This window comes from Nicotiana sylvestris, chromosome 11 (genome assembly GCF_000393655.2).
Source record: "Nicotiana sylvestris chromosome 11, ASM39365v2, whole genome shotgun sequence".
Lineage (NCBI taxonomy): Eukaryota > Viridiplantae > Streptophyta > Magnoliopsida > Solanales > Solanaceae > Nicotiana > Nicotiana sylvestris.
Window position 1 is genome coordinate 37,959,966 of NC_091067.1, and position 22,691 is coordinate 37,982,656.

Here is a 22,691-nt window from a genome sequence, read left to right on the forward strand (position 1 = left end):
GGAAGATGATAGAAGGGTCCAGACAATGGCATGAGAAATTACCATTTGCACTGTTGGGTTATCGCACTACTGTTCGGACTTCAGTAGGTGCAACTCCTTATTTGTTGTATATGGAACTGAAGCAGTAATACCGTCGAAAGTTGAAATTCCATCCCTTCGGATTGTCGCTGAAGCTGAGATTGATGATGACGAGTGGGTCAAAGCCCGGTTGAAGCAGTTGAACCTGATTGATGAAAAGAGATTGGCAGCTGTGTGTCATGGCCAGTTATATCAAAAGAGAATGGCGAGAGCCTACAACAAGAAGGTGCGCCCCAGAAAATTTGAAGTGGGGCAGTCGGTGTTGAAACGAATCCTGCCACATCAGGCCGAAACAAAAGGAAAGTTCGCCCCGAAATGGCAAGGATCGTTCATTGTGACCAGAGTGTTATCCAGTGGCGCTTTATGTTTGACAGATGTCGAGGGAAGATGCATCGACATGGCTATCAATTCTGACGCAGTCAAGAGATATTATGTGTAATTTCTTTAATTGTAATTGTTGTTTGTTTGTTTGTTTGTACTTGGCATTTATCGGAGAATGAAATGACGGAGGCAATTCTTTCTTCTATCCAAACACTTTAACCTTTGCTGCCCCCTTTGAGCCTTATTCATTCTTTCATACCTCTCTCTTGGAATCATTAATGAAGAAATGATAAAGAGAGAAGAGAAGAAAATAAAATAATAATAACAAAAACAAAAAGGGAAAGTCACAAGAAAAACAAAGGAATCGAGTGAACTACGTTCGACCTGATTCCTCAAAGAGGATACGTAGGCGCCTCACGGCTCGGTCAAAGTATAATAAAAATCAAAAATCCCCCAAGCAAGAAAACCGGGGCAGAAGTTATGTTTTAAATTTTGGGAAAGAGGTTAGATTCCAAGAGTTGTAATGTTTCACCCATTCAAAGTTATTTTGAATTTTTTGATAGCCTTTTCTTTTTTAAACCCACACAAAAACCCACATGTGATGTCCAAAAAGACCTCCCGATCAGTATCCGAGAGGTGCCAAGTCAGGCAAATGAAAGCCAAGAATAATACACTGATCCCCAGCAGAAAGAGGATCATAAGTTGAAAAGAATTGATAGCCAAAAGAATCCCCAGCAGAGAGAGTCTTATCTGTAACACTCCAATCCCCAACTGATATATATATATATAATAAAATGAGAGAGTCTTATCGGTGAAAACCTTAACAGGCACCATAAGGCGAAGGAAGTTGAGAGAAATGAGAGAGTCTCGTTAGTGAAAATCCCTCGAAGGGCACTATGAGGCGACAAGGAGTTGAAAAGGGCAAACAAGATAAGATTGGCGGAAGGGATCCGTCAAGGCATCAAGCATTGCAAAAATGTCAATTCGGCAAAAGAGTTGAGCGCCTGATTATCCCCAGCAAAATGAGGACGTCATAAAGATTGATTGATAAATAGACTTGGTTGGTAAGATCCGGAATGCACGACATAATCATTGGGATCGGTTATACCATGCAGATAAGTTCTTTTCCTTTTTCTTCTCCCCAACATTTGTTCAGAAAGACTTTTCTTTTCTATCTTTTGAAGTCATCACTTTTCATTTCTTTGTTTAAAGACTTTTTTTTCCAGCAGTTTGTTTTAGGGAAGGATTTTTCAGAGCTTACTACCAGTTGCCAAAATGATGCAAAGCAAAATGTGAATAGGCCAAAGATAATGAAATAAAACGAAAAGACGTTTGTTACAAGACCAAATGATGGATTGGTTTGGGATTTTAGGGAAAGTATGGAGAAAAATCGAAAAAATAGCAGTTGAGAAATTTGTTAATAAGGATCATCGGGAAGAAGGAGCATCCCCGGCAGACTATCGACCAAGTTCCAAGAGGGTCGGATAACACAGAGCAGGGAAGGAAGAAAGGGAAAAACCATCCCCAGCAGGAATGTCATCCCTAGCAAATAATATCATCCCCGGCAGGAGTGGCATGACCACTCACCACGTTTTAAACTAACAAATTTTCTTTGATTTAAAGCAGGGAAAGGAAATGTTATTGATGGAAGAAAGATAGGCCACAAAGAAGATTATCAAACTGGGGCAGAAAATTTTCTCTCATTGAAAATTTTCTTGAAATCAGATACCCACTTGGGGAAGATGGAAGATAGCACAAGTTTTGAAGGCAGTGGAATCCCCAGTAGTCCGCGGGAGAAGGAAATACAAGTTTTAAATAAAGCAATCTCGGGAGAAGCAAGATAACCCAAGTTTTAAGGGTAGTGGTCTTTGAACCAGTATTATCCCCACCATTGTTGAAAGAAGGAAAATAACCAGTCTTAAAGAAGGAAAATAACCAGTCTTAAAGAAGGAAGATAATTCCCCAGCAGTATTATCCCCAGCAGGTTTCAGAGAAATAAAACACCAGTTTGAGGGAAGTAATCACTAAAAAAGTCAGGAGCCCGCCTGTAGAACGGAGGTTGTTAAATTTTAAGTTGGAGTTAGGAGCCCGCCTGTAGAATGGAGGTTGTTAAATTTTAAGTTGGAGTCAGGAGCCCGCCTGTAGAACGGAGGTTGTTAAATTTTAAGATGGAGTCAGGAGCCCACCTGTAGAACGGATGTTGTTATATTTTAAGTTGTTGAAGAAGTCAGGAGCTCGCCTGTAGAATGGAGATTGTAAATTTTAAATTGTTGAAGAAGTCAGGAGTCCGCCTGGAGAATGGAGGTTGTTAAAATTTTAAGTTGAAAAGTCAGGAGCCCGCCTGTAGAACAGAGGTTGTTATAATTTTAAGTCGAAGAAGTCAGGAGCCCGCCTGTAAAACGGAGGTTGTTAAATTTTAAGTTGGAGTCAGGAGCCCGCCTGTAGAACGGAGGTTGTTAAATTTTAAGTTGGAGTTAGGAGCCCGCCTGTAGAATGGAGGTTGTTATATTTTAAGTTATTGAAGAAGTCAGGAGCCCGCCTGTAGAATGGAGGTTGTAAATTTTAAATTGCTGAAGAAATCAGGAGTCCGCCTGGAAAATGGAGGTTGTTAAAATTTTAAGTTGAAAAAGTCAGGAGCCCGCCTATAGAACGAAGGTTGTTATAATTTTAAGTCGAAGAAGTCAAGAGCCCGCCTGGAGAATGGGGGTGTTTATTTTAAAGTTGAAGTTGAGAAGTCAGGAGCCCGCCTGTAGAACGGAGGTTGTTATATTTTTAAGTTGTTGAAGAAGTTAGGAGCCCGCCTGTAGAATGGAGGTTGTTATATTTAAAGTTTAAGAAGAAGTCAGGAGCCCGCCTGTAGAATGGAGGTTGTAAATCTTAAATTGTTGAAGAAGTCAGGAGCCCGCCTGTATAATGGAGGTTGTTATATTTTTAAATTGTTGAAGCAGTCAGTAGCCCGCCTGTAGAATGGAGGTTGTTATATTTTTAAATTACTGTTGAAGTCAGGAGCCCGCCTGGAGAATGGAGGTTGTGTCATCTTTCAAAAGTCAAGTTGGAGTCAGGAGCCCGCCTGCAGAACAGAGGAATACATTTCAAGATCAAATCAGAAGTCAGTAATGCGGAGGATTACAACAAAAATCCCCAGCATAACAAGCTTTAATGTAGGAAGCAGTGTCCCCAGCAGACAGAACGAAATGATAAAACTTGTGTTCAGAAAAGCAAAAGGCCAGTGTCATCCCCAGCAGTTTTCGGAAGAAAAAGCACCAGAGGAAACACAAGCCGACAAGAAAGCAAGGCAACCAGAGCGAGTGGAAGATAGATAAGATTTTGTAATTCCTAGTTTAGTCTAGCCTCTTGTTTTCTTTTGAGCACAATGTAACAAGGAGATCGGTAAGCAGTAGTAACAACATGCAGCAGCAGTAACAACAAAATTGCAGTCCCATGGTAGTCCCAGCTACCAATACTTCCCGAACTACATTAATCTAATTCCCTCTTAGCCAAGGATATGTAGGAAACCTTTGAAGCAAAGGTTCGGTCAAACCTTTTCAAAAAAATGCTTCACACGGAGTATTCCAACGGGCAAAAATCGCTCGAATCCGCTCACTTTATCTTTGTACGAAAACTCTTTGTGTTTTCGGACAAAGAGGGGCAGCTGTGAGCACGTGATTTTTGCTTCACGAAAAAAACTACTCCAAAAGAAATCGAAAATTAAAACAAATTTTCTTGGTGTACAATTTTTATAATTTGCGTGGCATTTTTGGATAATTATTTGTGTTTTTATCTGTAAATGTTTATCCTGTTTTAATTAATTAAAATACAAAAACAAAAATATGTTGCATGCATATTTAGGATTTGATTGTGCATTTAGGAACTAATCGAACCATAATTTGGTTTTAAAAGAAGAAAATCACAAAAATATGCATTTAGTCTATTTTATGTCATTTAAAGTGTGCCATCGTATGATTTTATTTTAATTAAATGTTTTAACTTGTGTGATAATTGTTGTTAAGAGTTAATTAATATTTTATAGTTTAATTTTGGTTTTACAATTTATTTTTAGAATTTTTGTTAATTATTAATTAAAAGAAGAAAATGAAAAGAGTTGAAAATATAAGTCAAATCGGATTTGGGCCAAAATTTTAGACCAAAAATCAGGCCCAAACATTCAAAAGACCCGGTCCATTTCAGCCAGTCCCTCAGAAGACTCGAACGACGTCGTTTCTGAGTCTCAAATCTGGGCCGTTGATTTGTTTTAATCAAACGGTCCAGTTCAGCCCCTGCATAATTGAAACGACGTCGTTTTAAGTGATCAGATCTGAGCCGTTCATCTATCTCGATCCAACGGCCTCCTCTATACCCGACCCATTTTCACCCAAGGTCGGCCCAATTTCGTATAGAGACTAAACGGAGTCGTTCCATTAAATGAAACGATCTAGGTCGTCGATCGTGCTTGATTGAACGGCCAGGATCAAACAACCCCGCCCCTATATAAACTCAACCTCCTACCCCAGTCCCCCTAACCAAACACCCCCCTCGTCTTCCTGTTCATCGTCTCAACTCAAAGACTGAACCAAACACCCCTTACTGAAACCCTAACCGCCATGACACCCCACCGCCTAAAACCCGGCGGCAACAATGCCGCCGGTCACCAAATCAACACCATAAGACCATCAACCCACCCTCACTCCAAATATGTTAACCATCTGGCTCGAATCTTCCTAAAACTCCTCGAATCTTCATTTGAAGATTCGAGCCAAACATGAACCTATTCCAATCCACTCCAAATTCATACAAGGCAACCCCCAGACCTCCTTCATACTATAAATGACTTTGGTTCCGTTCAAATCTGCCTAGAAACGTTCGAACCCGAAATCGAAAACCAGGAACCCTAGAAATTCCAAATCATGGAATCCGTCAAAATTAAGTGAGGATTTGGGGTCTAATCGACCTTAATCGAAGTGTTCTCAGTTGAGAACACTTTGACTAAGGTCTGTTCGACCTCAAAGTGTCCGAGTCTGAGCTCGAGCCTGGGTCCGTATAGTTCTGATGTTCTGAGGTATTTTTCTTTTTCCCTTGTTCTGTGTTCATGTTTTTTTATCTATGTATCTATTTAGTTTAGTTTTGTTGATTTTTCCATTCTTTATCAATTCATCTTCTCATCTCCAGTGACCTTTTTATTTGGTCGATTTTTCTGTTTGTTGATTAATTGTACCTGTTATAAACTACACATTCGATTTGATTAATGTCGTCGAATAATTTGTTTCATAAGTCCCTTGTTTTGTCCAAAGCCATGAATCACCCTGTTTGTATGTTTGATTCTATTTGTTGTTACCAATTGTGTGTATAATCGATTAATAAGTTGCGTCGATTAATTAGTTTCCTGTTAGTCCCTGTTTTTGTCAATACCACTGAAATTACTTGAATGGCCTGATTGTCTATTTCTGAGTAATTGCTGTCAATTGTTGTAGGCAATCGTTTAATCAGTTATCATCAATTAAGTCACGTTTTATCAGTAGTTTCGTAAAATGATTTAAGGTCGAATATTGTGTGTGCTTGATCTGTGGACATTTAGTTTCAGGGCATTGTCAATAGGCAGACAATGAACCTGCATTCATGTTACCTATATTCATGTTCATTTTGGTTCAATTTTCAGTTTCAGTGTTAATGGTTCTGCTGAGTTCTGTGTGGTGTTAATATGATTTAAATTCAGTTCATTTGTGTCAATTGGAATTCAACCTTAATCATTCAGTTTGTTAGGAGAATTGGTTATAGCTGTTAATCAAATTAGTTTTAGTTAATTGCTAGTTGAGCAAATTTTAGAATCAAAAGTTTTAATATATTTGAATAGTTGTATTAGGGGGCAGTAATATTAAGGGGTTTCAGGGGTGATTTGGGAATGAAACAGTCAGAATAATATATTAATGTTAGTGTTTTGTTAGTGGGATGTTAGTGTCTTTAAATTAATGTGATAATGGGGAACAAAAGGGAATGGGTGGCTGAAAATAAGGAAAAGTTTTCCTTAGTGGGATTTTAAGTGGAAAATTTAGATTTTAGTGGAAAAGAGGGGTCGGGCAGTAAGTTTGAAAGAAAGACAGGCTTGTATAAGAGGGGGATGAGGTCTGTAGAGAAAGAGGGGAATTTTGGAGAGTTTAAGAGTGAATGAAAGCTGAACTTTGAAGAAAGGAAAAACATTCATAGTTCAAGTTAAAAACCTGCTGGATTTTATCATCAGAATTCAGTAATTTTAAAGTTGAAATAGGCTGACTTTCAAACTAAAATAATTGTTTGGCATTGTTGGTTTTCAAGTAGTCTTTCCTGAAGGGTGCTATTGGACATCTGTTACTATTTCGTTGCTACTTCTGGGTTTTGCTCCATTGGTTCTCGGGACTGTTGGTTGACGGATTTTATTCCGTTGGTTTTAAGTTGCCTGTTGGTTATTGTTGCTGTTGTTTGCTACTGATCTACTAATCCTCACCTTTTTCTTCTGTTCTATTATTAGGTACACTACTTTGAATTACCTCGATGTTTGATTATTGAAGTTGAAATAAAATGGACAGATGATTTCTATATTTAACTATAGAATAATTGTATTGTAGTTAGATATTAGTTATGTGTTTCATGTTGTATGAAAGGTAGAGGCATGTAGTATTAAGACTATTTTTGTAAGATCACTGATTAGAAGCTAGATAGGGCATAACGTTAGATTACGGACCTAAGATCCTTGAAATGACGTGAATATTAGTCAATACAGTATGCATGTTTAATTTGAGCAGAATTGTTAGATTGTTGAACTATTGGACGTATTTCTGTAGGAATTGCATAGTTATCAGTTTCAGTTTTGCTAATTCATATATTTAAAATAATGTAGCTTCGGAATCACATCCAACTCGAATTGGTAATTAGTTAATGTAGTGAATCGATTTAATTGGTTGGTAAAATGTAGCTTTGAACTCGTGAATATTGGAATAGAAGTAACTTGAAGTTTGTGATTTTTTGAATCTTGTTAGTAACAAAGATCCGTAAGTGTTAGGCAAATATAATTGGTTAGTAATTTCGTATAATCCGTAGGCTTGATATATTTGAAGTGCGATTCAATGTAGTACTACTAAGAACACTAATCCAACAGGTTATTTAAGTTAATGATCAAGCTTAAGCAAACTTTCATATTCATTAGTAATTAAGTTTGGCTTAGTTTCAAGTAGTTGAAAACAATTAGTTCCAACAGTTCATTTCATCTAACAGTGTGGGTTTAAATTAGTTATAGGATAATTAGTTTCTTTTGAATATATATTGTTTGTCAATTCCGTATTTATTTATAATTTCAATTTCAGTAGTATTGGCTTATAGAATAAGACATGAAATAATCTCCTTTTATGCAAGTTTGATTGCAATTTTCCGGTTACGTTTACTTTAATCCGATAAATAAGTGATGGCCTTTTCAAGCATGTAATTAACTAGGATTTTTCTCTTTTATTTTAGAGACAAACTTAAATAGAAAATGTAGACACTTTAGGAATGTTCTTTTAAAAATAAAAGAGGCGTGCCTCGCCCAAATAAAACGTACAAGCGGCGAGGCCCTCTATTTTTTAATAACTATCTAGCTTTCGGGAGAGGCCGTTTAGCGAATATCCACGGCCTTCACCGAGTTAATAACACGATAGTCTCTTTAGGTGCATATTTAATAAAATTACTTTCCTAAATTCGGGTGCGCATTTATGTGACCCAAATCAAATCTCAACGACGTTAAAATATGTTAAAAACTACGGGTGCATTTATGTGACGTGGTTCTAGATGTGCTTTAACGACGTTGTAATTCTCTTTTAAAATAATAATAATAATAATAATAAAAGCAGCTAAAAGTTAAAATTTGCACAAAGGTTCAAAATGTATTAAAATCAGATAAATAAGTCGAATATGACAGTTGAGCGACCGTGCTAGAACCACGGAACCCGGGAATGCCTAATACCTTCTCCCGGGTTAACAGAATTCCTTACTCGGGTTCTGGTTCGCGGACTGTTAAACAGAGTCAATTTTTTCCTCGATTCGGGATTTAAACCGGTGACTTGGGACACCATAAATCTCCCAAGTGGCGATTCTGAATTTTAAATAAAATAATCCCATTTCGATTGTCACTTAAATTGGAAAAACTCCCTTATACACCCTTTCCCAGAGGTGTAGGCGAAAAAGGAGGTGTGACAATCATCTGTCGCTAGTCCACAAAAAATCGGAGGATCATACTTCTTGAACCTCTCGAGTCTCCGCTGCTCATCCTCAGAAGCAACTGCTCATCCTCGGGCTGAACTGGTACTGCAGTCTGTACAGGAGTGATCTCTGGGACCTGCTCAACCTACACTCGCTGCTCAGGAGTGCGGTCGGCGGGAGTTTGTGCCCCTCCCCTGGCCTGGGATGTGGCTGCAGCAAGGGGAAGCAACCCTGCCTGAGCCAGCGTGGTGTACATACTCATAAAATGTGCCAATGTCTCCGGAAGGGCTGGAGTAGTAGTGGTTGTAGGCGTGTCGGGTGCCTGAACTCCGGCTGGATCTGTTGGCGGTACCTCAGCGGCAGCTCGTGCAGGTGCTCTGGCTGTACCCCGTGCGCATCCATGGCCTCTTCCTCGACCCTTGCCTCTGACAGCTGCAGGAGGGGGTACAGATGCCTGATCGTCCCGAGTAGCACGTGTCCTCACCATCTATGAGAGAATAGAAGACAGAAGTTTAGAATTAATGTCAAAAATATCGCACGACAAGGAGATCAATGAAGTGAAGAATTTTTCCTAAACAGTTACATAGCCTCTCGTAGATAAGTACAGACGTCTCCGTACGATCAGCGAGACTCTAATAAACCGGCCTATGTTCTGTGACTCCTATGAACCTAGAGCTCTGATACCAACTTGTCACGACCCTAGTTCACCAACCATGAACATGTCATGACGGCACCTAGTCTCCGTGACCAGGTAAGCCTAACACTTGCGGAAACATAATAATTACTTAGAAATAGAATACCATATTTAATTATCTAAAAAAGGAAATTGTACTGAATGTCGCTCGGCATATACGACTCTATATCTCAAGACTAAAATAAATCCCAAAACCCGGAAACCCACGGGAAAACACAAGCTACAGAAATGTATAGTGAGGCTCCAAACTCTAGAATATCTAACAAACGGAAGGAAAGAGAACTAAGTACTAAAGATAGAATAAAGAGGGAGACTCGTTGGTCTGTGGACGCAACAGATCTACCTCGAAGTCTCTGAAGTCCTCCTGCCTCACTGATAGTGCGCCTGAGTAGAGGTACTTGGATCTGCACATGAAAAAAAAACATGCATAGAAGAGGCATGAGTACACCACAGCGGTACTCAGTAAGTGCCAAGCCTAACCTCGGTTGGGTAGTGATGAGGAAGGTTAGGGCCCTACTGAGGTTAAATAAAATATAAAGATGGCAGGATAAGATAAGCAGTGCAATTGAGAACCTACAGTAAGAATCTATGCAGGATAATAAGAATACAATAACGGAAACAATGATGAAAGCAAACCATAAGGAAAGTAACCGGGGATCTCTAAGTATCCCGAGGATCTCTTAGTATCCTCGACATGTACTAGGGACCTCTTGGTATCCCGAGGATCTCTCGGTATCTTCAATATAAGCCAGGGATCTCTTGGTATCCCGAGGATCTCTTGGTATCCTCAATATGTGGTAGGGATCTCTTGGTATCCCGAGGATCTCTCGGTATCCTCAATATATGTGCCGGGGATCTCCTGAAAATCTAACCCGTAGTCCCAAAGTAAATGTGCAGGGGGAATCTCCCGGGAATCTAACCCGTAGTCCCAAAGTAAATGTGCAGGGGGAATATCCCAGGAATCTCACCCGTAGTCCCAATTTAAAACACAAAGCAGCAACACATGAATATTAAATTAAACGCTAATTTCGTACCAAGTAAACATTTACTTCTAGCCTAACATGCTTCACGTAATGCAATTCAGGTAATTTAAGCAAATAGGCAATTAAGTCAACTAAACATGCCTTTCTAGACTATCAACATGCTAAATTCACAAGTAGAATAAAACAAAAAAGGAACTTAATTGAAATACTTAAGAAAAAACCGGATTTTCAACAATTAGCTCAAGTGCGCGCTCGTCACCTCACGTACAGGGCATTTCAATTATCAAATATAGTACATCCTAAGGGGAAAGGTCCCCCACACAAGGTTAGACAAGCCACTTACCTCGAATGCTCCAAACTCAACTCACGCTTCTAGAATAGCTTTACCCGTCGAATTCACCACCCAAACGCTCGAATCTTGTCACAAATTGCTTGAATGCATTAATAATTACTATTGGAACAAACCCCAATGCATAAAAATAGTTTTTACAAGGTTTTTCCCAAAAAGGTCAAAAATACCCCTGGACCCACATAGTCGAAACTCGAGGTTCGAACCAAAACCCAGTTACCCATTCTCCCACGAATCCAAATATATGTTTTGTTTTGAAATCGGACCCCAAATTGAGGTCCGACTTCTCAATTTGTAGAAAACCTAGGTTCTACCCAAAACACCCAATTTCCCCATGAAAATCTTTGATTTGAAGTTGAAATCATGTTAAAAGATGTTAAGAAGTGAAGAAACTAAGTTAGAAATCACTTACCAATGGTTTTGGAGAAGAAAAGTTGTTTGGAAAATCGCCTCTTAGGTTTTGGGTTTTTCAAAAGTGGAAAAACAATGACTGAAGTCCCGAATATATATACTTTTGCTGGGGGCTGGCGCGTACCGCACAGAAATGCACCGCGGTCGCGCCGAGGGAGGGAAGAAGTGGGCTTTCTCTGAACCCACCCAGCGCGGACCGCACTGATTTGGTGCGCAGCCGTGCTGGTCTTCCCTCTGAACTCCACAACGCGGACGGCACAGAAAAGCACCGCGGCCGCGTGGCTGCCAGCGCGGACCGCGCGGAAATGACTGCGGCCGCACTGGGCCTGCAACATCTGAACTGCATTTTTAAGCCTAAGACCTCCCGGGCCCCACTCAAAACTCACCCGAGCCCTCGGGGCTCCAAACCAAACATTCATATGATCTCGAAAACACCTTACGGACTTACTCGTGCGATCAAATTGCCAAAAATGACATCATATACATAGGATCAAGCCTCGAAACACATGATTTTCTTTCAACTTTCATAAAACTCAAATTCCCCATTTTAAGTCCGAAACACGTCATATGACGTCTGTTTTTAGCCAAACTTTACATATAGTGCTTAAAACATATTTAAGACTCGTACCAACCGTTGGAACCAAAATACGAGCCCGATACCATAGTTTTCTGATCAATTTTCTTCTTCTTTTTCCTTAATTAATTTCAGAAAACAATTTCACACAAAAATTCATTTCTCGGGCTTGGGACCTCGGAATTTGATTCCGGGCACACTCCCAAGTCCCATATTTTTCTACGGACCCTCTGGGACCGTCGAATCACAGGTCCGGGTCCGTTTACCCAAAATGTTGACCGAAGTCAATATTATGCATATTAATATCAAAATTCATCAAATTTTTCACATAATTCGCATATTTCAACATAAAAGCTTTTCGGCTACGTGCCTGGACTGTACACGCAAATCGAGGCAACTAACAGTGAGGTTTTCAAGGCCTTATAAACACGGAACAAGGAAGAATTATGGTGATGACCCTTTGGGTCGTCACACAAGGTAAGTGTTTGGTCTAACCTTATAGCTTGGGGGAATAAGTGTTGTACCTTATTTGCTATGTGCTAATGTAGTGTACGACGCATAGGTGTGGTGACGAGTATCTATACGTTGGAGTCAAGCATGCCCGTGAGTCTTAAATTGTAATCGTTGTGATTCTTGATAAGTACTATAAATGACTAAATTGTTGATTACCCATGTTGAGTAAGACTTATGGTCATTTTTTGTAGTATTTGTCTATTGTTGAGCATTGGCTTCAGTTGAGGTTCATTTGTGAAGTTAATTGTTGGAACAAGATTGGTTATAGCTGATTCCCTTGTCGGGACGTATTTAATTCTTATTATTGATTCCCTTGCAGGGATGTATTTATTCTTATTGTTGATTCCCTTGCCGGGATATTGATTGTTACTATTGTTTGGGTGAGGAAAGAGTGATAAAGCACAAAGGGTGATGCCGAGCACATTCATACTTATGTATATAGTGAGGAAAGAGTGATAAAGCACGAAGGGTGATGTCGTGCACATTTACATTGATATTGATGCATATGATAAGGAAGAGAGATAAAGCACGAAGGGTGATGCCGTGCACATTTCTAATATTTATATGGTGAGGAAGAGAGATAAAGCACGAAGGGTGATGCCGTGCACATTTTCATTATTGATTGCATGGTTAGGATTGAGAGTAAAAGCACGAAGGGTGATGCCGTGCATTTATTGCCAGTTTATTATGATTTTCTTGTTGTTATCGGTTCAAGTTCCTCAATTGTTTCATTCCGTTATTTCTATGATTCTTTATGTTGGTATCCCCCATAGCATGTTACCCCTCCCCGTTACTTTTGATTTGCTTCTTTTATGGTTATTCTGTTAAATATTGTTTAACTGCAGATTATATTGTTTGTTGTGTCCTAGCCTCGTTACTACTTCGTCGAGGTTAGGTTTGACACTTACTCAGTACATGAGGTCGGTTGTACTGATACTACACTCTACATTCTTTTGTGAAGATCCCTGTATTGGAGCATACAGACCAAACTTAGAGGTTGTTGCCTTCAGTCCAGCGAAGACCCGAGCTAGTCTTGTAGGCATCCGCAGGCCTTGGCGTCCCCTTCTATCCTGTTTCTTTCTGTTCTTTTCTATTTCAAAGACATGCATGTATTTTCTTTGTTCAGACCTTATTTGTAGTATTCATAGATAGTCCATGAGATTGTGACACTAGTTCTGGGTTGAGTATTGTTATGGATTTCATATTGGTATTAGCTAAACTATTAAATTATGTTCTTCCACATTTCTAATTCCACTGTATGCTTGCATTAATTTGGTAAACTATTAAAGATAAAGGTAAAAAGGTGGAATAATCAATAACGTTGGCTTGCCTAGCGGGTTCAATATTAGGCGCTATCACGGTCACGACGGTGGGTAATTCGGATCGTGACAAGTTGGTATCAGAGCTCTAGGTTGCTTAGGTCTCACAATTCACGGATGGGCCGCGCATATTGACCAGTGTTCTGCCCCATTTGCGCGGCCTCACCCTTGACGCGCACATTTCACCTTGTTCTGTTTAGAATTTGGAAAAACATAAAACATGAAAGTTTTATCCCTTTGAATTAGCTTTCCAGCCATATATTGTGGAACCCAAATGGAGTTTTGAGAGAAGAGTTATATGCATTTTACTAAACAGTGTACAATATGCCTACTCGATTCGTCGTTCGTTCTTAACTATAATTCGTTGATCCCCGAACACGATCCCGGCTTAATTCCTTGAGCTTTTACTCATACTTAAAAGTTCCAAATCACTTAAATTCATTCCATTACATCTAAATAGCTTGAAATCACTCCTACAAGGCATAAAACACACAATTAGTGCAAAACACTAGCGATTAAAGTTCAAACTCAATTAAAGCGCAGTAAATTACAGTGTAATAAGCGACTAAAATACATAATTATAGCCTATCATCATTAATATAGAAGATTTTTTGAAATTTGATATCTTTGAAATGCGATATTATATTAAATAATAAGAATATTTTAATTTTTTATCTTCATAAAATCGGAGTCTTTTTTAGCTTGTCGTGCTTCTTGATTACTCGATTTAACAATTGCAATATCCCATCAACATGTATACTGAATAAGTGGATATAAAAACTTAGGGCGATGATATTGATCGGAGAGGAGCTTTGGTATAATTGGTAAAGTTGTTGCCATGTGACCAGGAGATCAAGGGTTCGAGCCATGGAAACAGCCTCCTACAGAAATACAGGGTAAGGCTGCCTACAATAGGCTTTTATGCTCCGGCCATTCCCTGAACCCCGCACATAGCAAGAGCTTTTGTGCTCCGGCCGTTCCCCGAACCCCACACATAGCTGGAGCTTAGTACACCGGGCGATACTATCGATCATTCAAGAATCTATGCCAAAATATTTACAAATCTGAACTAATTTTAGATATCATTAATCACTAGACAGAGCTTAAAGATAGTAGTATGTCCCTTACGACAGTATGATATAAACTATCCGAATAGCAAAGATAATCAAACCTTGGCTAATTTGAATTCGAAAAATGACATCGTATAGCTGCTCTACAAATAATAGCTGATATATATATCTCTACAAATAATAGCTGAAATATATATATATTTGTATATAATACGCTCATATATGTTATATACAAAAAAATACAAATTTTATACACTTTTACGACTAACAAATATAAATAGTTTTGGGGGGGGGGGGGGTAAAAGTGGTCTTTACTTGTTCGGTTTAATCTGAGTAAGGCCCATTAAGGTGGGAAACATTTTCTATCCAGATTTTTTCTATCTCGCTCGAAATCGAGACATTTGATTAAGGTGAAAGAATCTTATATATCCCACTGATGATAGGCTATAATTGTGTATTTTAGTCGCTTATTACACTCTAATTTACTGCACTTTAATTGAGTTTAAGCTTTAATCGCTAGTGTTTTGCACTAAATGTGTATTTATGCCTTGTAGGAGTGATTCCAATCTATGTAGGCATTATGGAATTAACTCAAGTGATTTGGAGCTTTGACGTCTGAGTAAAAGCCCAAGTAATTAAGCCGGGATCGTGTTCGGAGATCAACAGATGATAGTTAAGAACGAAACGAAGAATCGAGCGGGCATACAACGCATTGTCTAGTAAAATACAAATAACCTTTTGCTCAGAACTCTGTTCGGGCTCCACAATATATCGTTGGAAAGCCATTCAAAAGGCATACAACTTTCATGTTTTGCATTTTGGCAGATTCCCACTACCGCCCCGCACTGTGCGACGCATTATGCGGCACGCTTGTTCAAAATCTACAGAGCCAAGTCCTAATTCGCGCAGGAAAGGGTGTTTTCGTCTGGGCCCAACCCTACTTGGTATAAATACATATAAAAATGCTATTTTGAGGACATTTGATACATCTTAGACCTAGAGACACACTTTAGCCGTGGAGGAACACACACCACACTTTGGAGGAGTCTCCTAACTAGTTTTTCTTCTCTTTTCTTTTTTTAGTTTCATAGTTTATTAGTTCTAGAGTTTTGGGTGCTACATGAACGTTGTGGTTTGAATCTTGAATTGATCTTATTATTTTATCATATAGGTTTATTTATTCAATCTTGCGCTTAATTATTTGATTTCTTGATCACTAATTGAATACTATCTACGAATATATGATTGAACTTGAGTAGAGCAAGATCTTAACTCGGGGGGGGGGGGGGGGACGGATTTGGGTTAGGATAGGAATATACCTAATTGCCTTGCTTGGTTACTATACATGAATTATTAATGCGTTCTTGTTAATTCTAATTCCATAGGAATATAGGCGTTAGATTAGCTTGAATAGGCGAGTTGTACTTCGGGATAAGGCTACGAGCAATATCAACCCTGGAAACCAATAAACTAGATAAATTAATTAGACGATTTAAGTGAAAAATTCAACGGGATTGTTAGCTAACCCATAGCTCTAGAATATTCACCCACATTAAATTCGTCGTTAAGCTTGTCGTTGTTTTCTTTAATCTCCTTGTTTGCTACTTTAGATTAATTTTAGTTAAATATTCATACATTAGGATTCGCTAGAATAGATTAATTATTTCGTTTAATTTAGTTGATAGTTAATCACAAGTCCATGTGGGTACGATATCTGGACTTACAATCCTATATTACTTGTCGACCACGTATACTTGCATGTGCGTTTGGGGGCAACAAGTTTTTGGTGCCGTTGGTGGGGACTTATAAATTAACTATTCAATTATATTGGATTTTTACTTTTTGCCTATTCAAGTTTTTATTTTTTTTATTTTTAACTTAGTTTAATATTTTATTATCTTTGTTGACATGACATCCTGGAATGAGAATTGGTCGAATATTGGTTATTCTTATTATGATGATCCATGTCCATATTATGGAGGACCTCACTGGTTAAAAACGGGAGCGAGTTGTGCGCACAATCTCAATCATTTGAGTGGAATATTTGTAATATATGTGGTGGTCAAGATGACCATTGGGATGGTTGTCCTATTCTTAGTATCCTTCTCAGAGCTCTTATTATGAAGTTTCTAATAATTTTTATGAGTTTGATAGGAGCAATGAAGAATTAGTACAACAATCATGAGAATGAAGACCGAGGTAGAGGAAATGGCTGAAGAGAGTGAGTTCCCACCAGAAGATAATTTAGAAGAAACAGATATAGTGAGCAAATCTTGGCTAGGGGAACAAGCTCAACTAATAAAATCTCATGAGTTTCTCCTTGATGGTCTTTCAAATATGAGAGAACATCTGATAGACGAAAGAACTGAACTCAGGCAAGAGATAGACCAATTTGGCTTAGATATCCATGACCTGCATGATCAATTGAATATAAAGGTTGAGGCGTCTGATGCCCCACAAACAATATTTGTGGATGCTGGCCAGCCTGAGGAGCAGAAAGAGGAACTTCAACTATTCGACCAAAATATTATTCATGATACCAAGGTTAACGAAGAGTGCAAAATATAGGATGTCAAAAATGATGCAATTATGGATTTGGAGCATGTTGTACCTCATTCTAACCATTTTTCAACATTGTGTTTGGTTGGTGATATGTGAATTGATCCAGTCGAGCATATAGAGGAGTCAATGGATGAGAAACAAAGTGTTTATATTCTGAAATTTGCCACACCAAGGAGACAAAACTACATTTCTCACTTAAGGGCCAAGAAGTGCAAGATGCGATGTTTATTACTTGGTTCCTTTATTTTTACACCACCGCCCCAGGAACGTGACAGAAAAATTGATGCAAAATTGGGGGCGCAATTTATATCCTAAAGGTGGAAGGAAAAATGATGAAAGTGATGGCGACGTGCCAAGACGTTAAATAAGGCGCTTGTTGGGAGGCAACCCAATTCTATTTTTTATTTATTTTTTTTATTTTTTTATTGTGTTATATTTGTAGTGTTATTTTTGTGTTTTGTAGCAGTAGCAGAATGGAGTCAAAGACAATAGGCGAGTGCAAAAGCGAGCATGTGTTTGAAACTGAGTGTGAGGTACCCGCACAAGGGATCATACCTGGAGAAGTCTGAGTATCCCGTGAGCTGCTAATGCTTCGGCCTTTGGCCTATCAGGGAGTCTCTTTTACCCTATTGTTATTTTCAGTGTGCATTGAGGACATTGCACAATTTTAAGTGTGGGGCGAGGAGATTGTTTGGGTGAGATTCTGTGCTATCTTAGCTTAGTTGTAGTACTCGCTCTTAGTGTAGTAGGTTTTTTGTAAAAACAAATTTAGAAAAATTGGACTTTTCCCGATGATGGATCTCCTAGATAGTTTTCTTGAGGGATTTAAGTCTAAAGAAAAAGGCCAAAAAGATTTTCTTTGTAGGTAGTGTAGTAATTCCCCCTTGATTTTTCTTTAGGCAGCAGTTCTTTTCCAAGGGTTTTGTTTGAACCGGGTATAGTTAGTTTTTATTTTTTTTAGAACTAGGAAAACTTGTGCTTAGAATTAAATTGAAGCAATATCTTTTAACTTTGTCATGCCTTGACAATAGTGAGTACTTTGGTGGTGACGCTTAGGCTCAATTTTTGACTCTTGTATAAGTACCTTGAATTGTATGATCTTAACTTTGCTTAACTTCTTTGACTAGAGTGTCTTGATGAGTCCAATCCTAAGTGAGTTGTGTGCCATGTGTGTGTAAGGTTTTTTGTTATTTTGTGCATTGCATTTTATGTCTAGAACTTGCCCCGTATGTTTGCAAAGCGAAATAGTAGTTTTGCTCAGTCTTGGAAGTGACATTTCTTTGCTGAGACATATATATATTTTACCCGCCTAATTGCTATGTATCATAGTTAACCCCTTTGAGCTTGTAATCTTGTTTCTTTGGCAACCACATTACAAGCCTTTTTACCTCTATTTGAACCTTTTTACCCGCCTTACCCATTTCTTTGCTGATATAGACATTTCTTTGCTGATATAGACATTTCTTTGGAAGTGATATAGACATTTCTTTGCTGAGACATATATATATTTTACCCGCCTTACCCATTTGTTTGAATTGACCATCTATTTGAACCTTTTTACCTCTCATGAGCACTTGAATTGTTATGAAATTTGTAAAATTTAAAATGTAGGGTGGTTGGTTTGTCTTTTCAGTGGAACTAATGAAATAAGGAGAAAGGTGCAGTGTTTTGAAAAAAAGTAAGAGCCACTTGAATTGAAAAAGAAAAAAAAGATAGTTGTATTGTTGTGAAAATACGTGATAGTGGTGACTCTTGATATAATTGTGCTTAAAGAAGTGATGAGTCAATATATATTGATGTGAAGGTGGAGTTATGGTTTGACATAAGTATGGATTTTAAATGTTAAAGTGTATGTATTTAAGTGCTTAGGGAGGTATAGTCACTATTATATCTAAATGTATACTACCCGACCGACAGCCTACATTACAACCGCATAAAGTCCTACTTGATCTTAGACTGAATGATCTCGATTAGTAGAGTAATACACTACGGGCAAGCCTATGGTGCATCTTTTGTGGCATATGAATGTTATTTCTGAGAGTGAGCGAATTCTTTCTATCTTGAGTTCCTAATTGTTCTTAAATTGTATTGTGTGTGGAACTACTCTCTTTTGTTGTTTGAGGGTACTTGATTCATAAAAGAAAAGGTAATGTGAGTGACCTATATGTTAGAGTAAGTGGGAGAGTTACGAATAATGCGTGGTACTTGTGAGTCAAATCTTGATGTGAAGATGTTACACTCTTGTGCTTAGTCTATTTTAAATATTCTTGGTAAAGTGTAGTTTGATTGCTAGAGGAAGAGTAATGGTTTAAGTGTGGGGTATTGATGATAAGCAATAATTGTGTATTTTAGTCGCTTATTACACTCTAATTTACTGCACTTTAATTGAGTTTGAACTTTAATCGCTAGTGTTTTGCACTAAATATGTAATTTATGCCTTGTATGAGTGATTCCGATCTATGTAGGCATTATGGAATGAACTTAAGTGATTTGGAGCTTTGAAGTCTGAGTAAAAGCCCAAGGAATTAAGTCGGGATCGTGTTCGCGGATCGACGGATGATAGTGAAGAACAAAACGAAGAATCGAGCGGGCATACAACGCATTGTCTAGTAAAATATACATAACCTTTCGCTCAGAACTCCGTTTGGGCTCCACAATATATCGTTGGAAAGCTATTCAAAAGAGATACAACTTTCATGTTTTGCAATTCGGTAGATTCCCACTACCGCCCTGAACTGTGCGACGCATTGTGCGGCGCGCTTGTACAAAATCTATAGAGCCAAGTTCTAATTCGCACAGGAAAGGGTGTTTTTGTCTGGGCCCGACCCTACTTGGTATAAATACATATAAAATGCTATTTTGAGGACCTTTGACACATCCTAGACCTAGGGACACACTTTAGACGTGGAGGAACACACACCACGCTTTAGAGGAGGCTCCTAACTAGTTTTCTTCTCTTTTCTTCTTTTAGTTTCATAGTTTATTAGTTCTAGAGTTTTGGGTGCTATATGAACGTTGTGGTTTGAAGTTTGAATTGATCTTATTATTTTATCATATTGGTTTATTTATTCAATCTTGCGCTTAATTATTCGATTGCTTGATTACCAATTGAATACTATCTACGAATCTAGGATTGAACTCGGGAGAGAGAATTCTAGATTGCATATAAGATTGAGTAGAGCAAGATCTTAACTTGGAGGAGGGGGGGAGGGGGGATTTGCGGTTAGGATAGAAATATACCTAATCGCCTTGCTTGGTTAATATACATGAATTATTAATGCGTTCTTGTTAATTCTAATTCCATAGGAATATGAGCGTTAAACTAGCTTGAATAGGCGAGTTGTACTTCGGGAGAATGCTACGAGCAATATTAACCCTGTCAACTAATAAACCAGATAAATTAATTAGACGATTTAAGTGGAAAATTCAACGGGACTTTTAGCTAACCCGTAGCTCTAGAATATTCACCCACATTAAATTCGTCGTTAAGCTTGTCGTTGTTTTCTTTAATCTCTTTGTTTGCTACTTTAGATTAATTTTAGTTAAATATTCATACGTTAGGATTCGCTTGAACAGATTAATTATTTTGTTTAATTTAGTTGATAGTTAATCACAAGTCCCTATGGGTACGATATTTGGACTTACAATCCTATATTATTTGTCGACCACGTATATTTGCGTGTGCGTTTGGGAGCAACACCCACCACAACTTTTTATGCTAAATAATTTCATTTTATGGTTAGAGTGGTTAGACTAGCTTATTTATTTTAAGTACAAATCAATGTCTGAACCTAAATACCAAAGATAGTTGGGCTATGTCGGGTTGTATTTCCGCTACTTATTATCATTAAATCATGTTTAGACTGCTTTTATATTGTTTAACATAGGTATATGTTCTTTATGTTTTTTTCTCCTTTATTTATGTAAAGTAAGTAAACAGTGTATCCGCTACTATAAGACCATAAAGTAAAATTTCCTAATTCATTAAATAACAATTGATTAAATTAATTCACTGATTACAAAGGCAGATTTGGTAGACTCTATAGCCTAACAAGGACTAATAAAATAACATTAAGCTTGTTATGAATAGTTTGTACATTGGATGCATATGTTGTGAATAACTTAAAGATTAAATTTCCTACTTTATGTTCATCATCTTTACTTTTTATGCATATAAAAGGCCACGTAATTGCAATGGAAAAATACACCAAAATGAAAGAAGAAAACACTTCTCCCTTCTTTCTATCTCTTCTTATCTACATTTTACTACATTACTTTTATTTTATAACAAAGCTTTCTTTATCATCGGAGACTAAAAGAGGATTAATAATTTTTTTGTAAAGTATGTCATTATCCCGTTTGGTTCGATCTTTGATGCTTACAGATGTTAACAATTTAACATATAAGACAAGACATAAATAATAAAATTTTCAATTAAAGATAGGTACAGGCTTTAAAAATTAGACGAGCCAAAGAAATTGAATGATTTTATCCATTGAAAATCGAGCAAGAAAGACGCTTTCGCTTTCTGAAATATTAAATGGCGATGGCCATTGCTAACGAAAAACACATTGCCTATCATGAAAATCATAGCATATGATTATTATTATTTGAGTCTCTTTCCACAACCACATTCACGACCATGCGCACTAGCCCACTACCATGTTAATTATTTTATTTACTTTGATTCCGACAAACTAACTATTTTTTTGCTACAAACACAAATAAAATAATTGAACTTAGTGCTCTACTTGATTTTGCTTGACTTTTGATTCAAAGGAAAAAAGGTGTGGAGCTTAAATAACTCACTCAGAACGCTTTTTAAAAGATTACGTGGTACAATTAGGTCGAATAAACCCTTCTGAAATAAGTATTTAGCTGCTTGTGAACCTTCGGGTACTGTTTTATTCAATATTTGTTCAATTACTCTTTTACCTGCAAATGCAATGTAGGCATTGGGTTCGGCAATAATGATATCCCCCAACATACCATATCTCTTTCCATATCTTCGGATACAACCCATGGTTTCCCCGTTCTTTGTACATAAACCTTTGCGAGGGTTTCACGCAGTTTCAGCAGTTCTTCCGCTTCCATGACAAATTCGCATGTTTGTGCCTCATAAAAAGAACTAGCAGGTTGATGGATCATTACCCTGATGATATAACAAAATAAAAGCTTCCCCTATCTCGCATGATAAAAGCAAAGAGAAAAGAAAGATAAAGAATAGAAAAAAGATAGAATTAAACAACCGTACATGCATCTTTTGTGCATACAGCTCTACAAGAAAATTGGCCTCCCCACCTTTCTATTGAAGAAAGAGAAAAATAGAATCTATCAGACTCAGATGGGTAAATGATCAAATTGTCATCCTTCCTTTCGGAGGAGTTAAAAAATACTATGATGGCTCTGTTGCTTTATATATTTATTTTTTCTTTTTTTTTTATCTGTGATTCAGCAATCCCAAAGTCTCTTTTTAATCCGTTCTTTCGTACGTATCATGTATTGCTATTACATTTGTTTTAAGGAATGGAGCAAATTCATGGACGGGCTTCATGATTTTTTCGTCAAAAAATACATTAATTTGACTCAGTTATCGTAATATCATTAAAATTGTG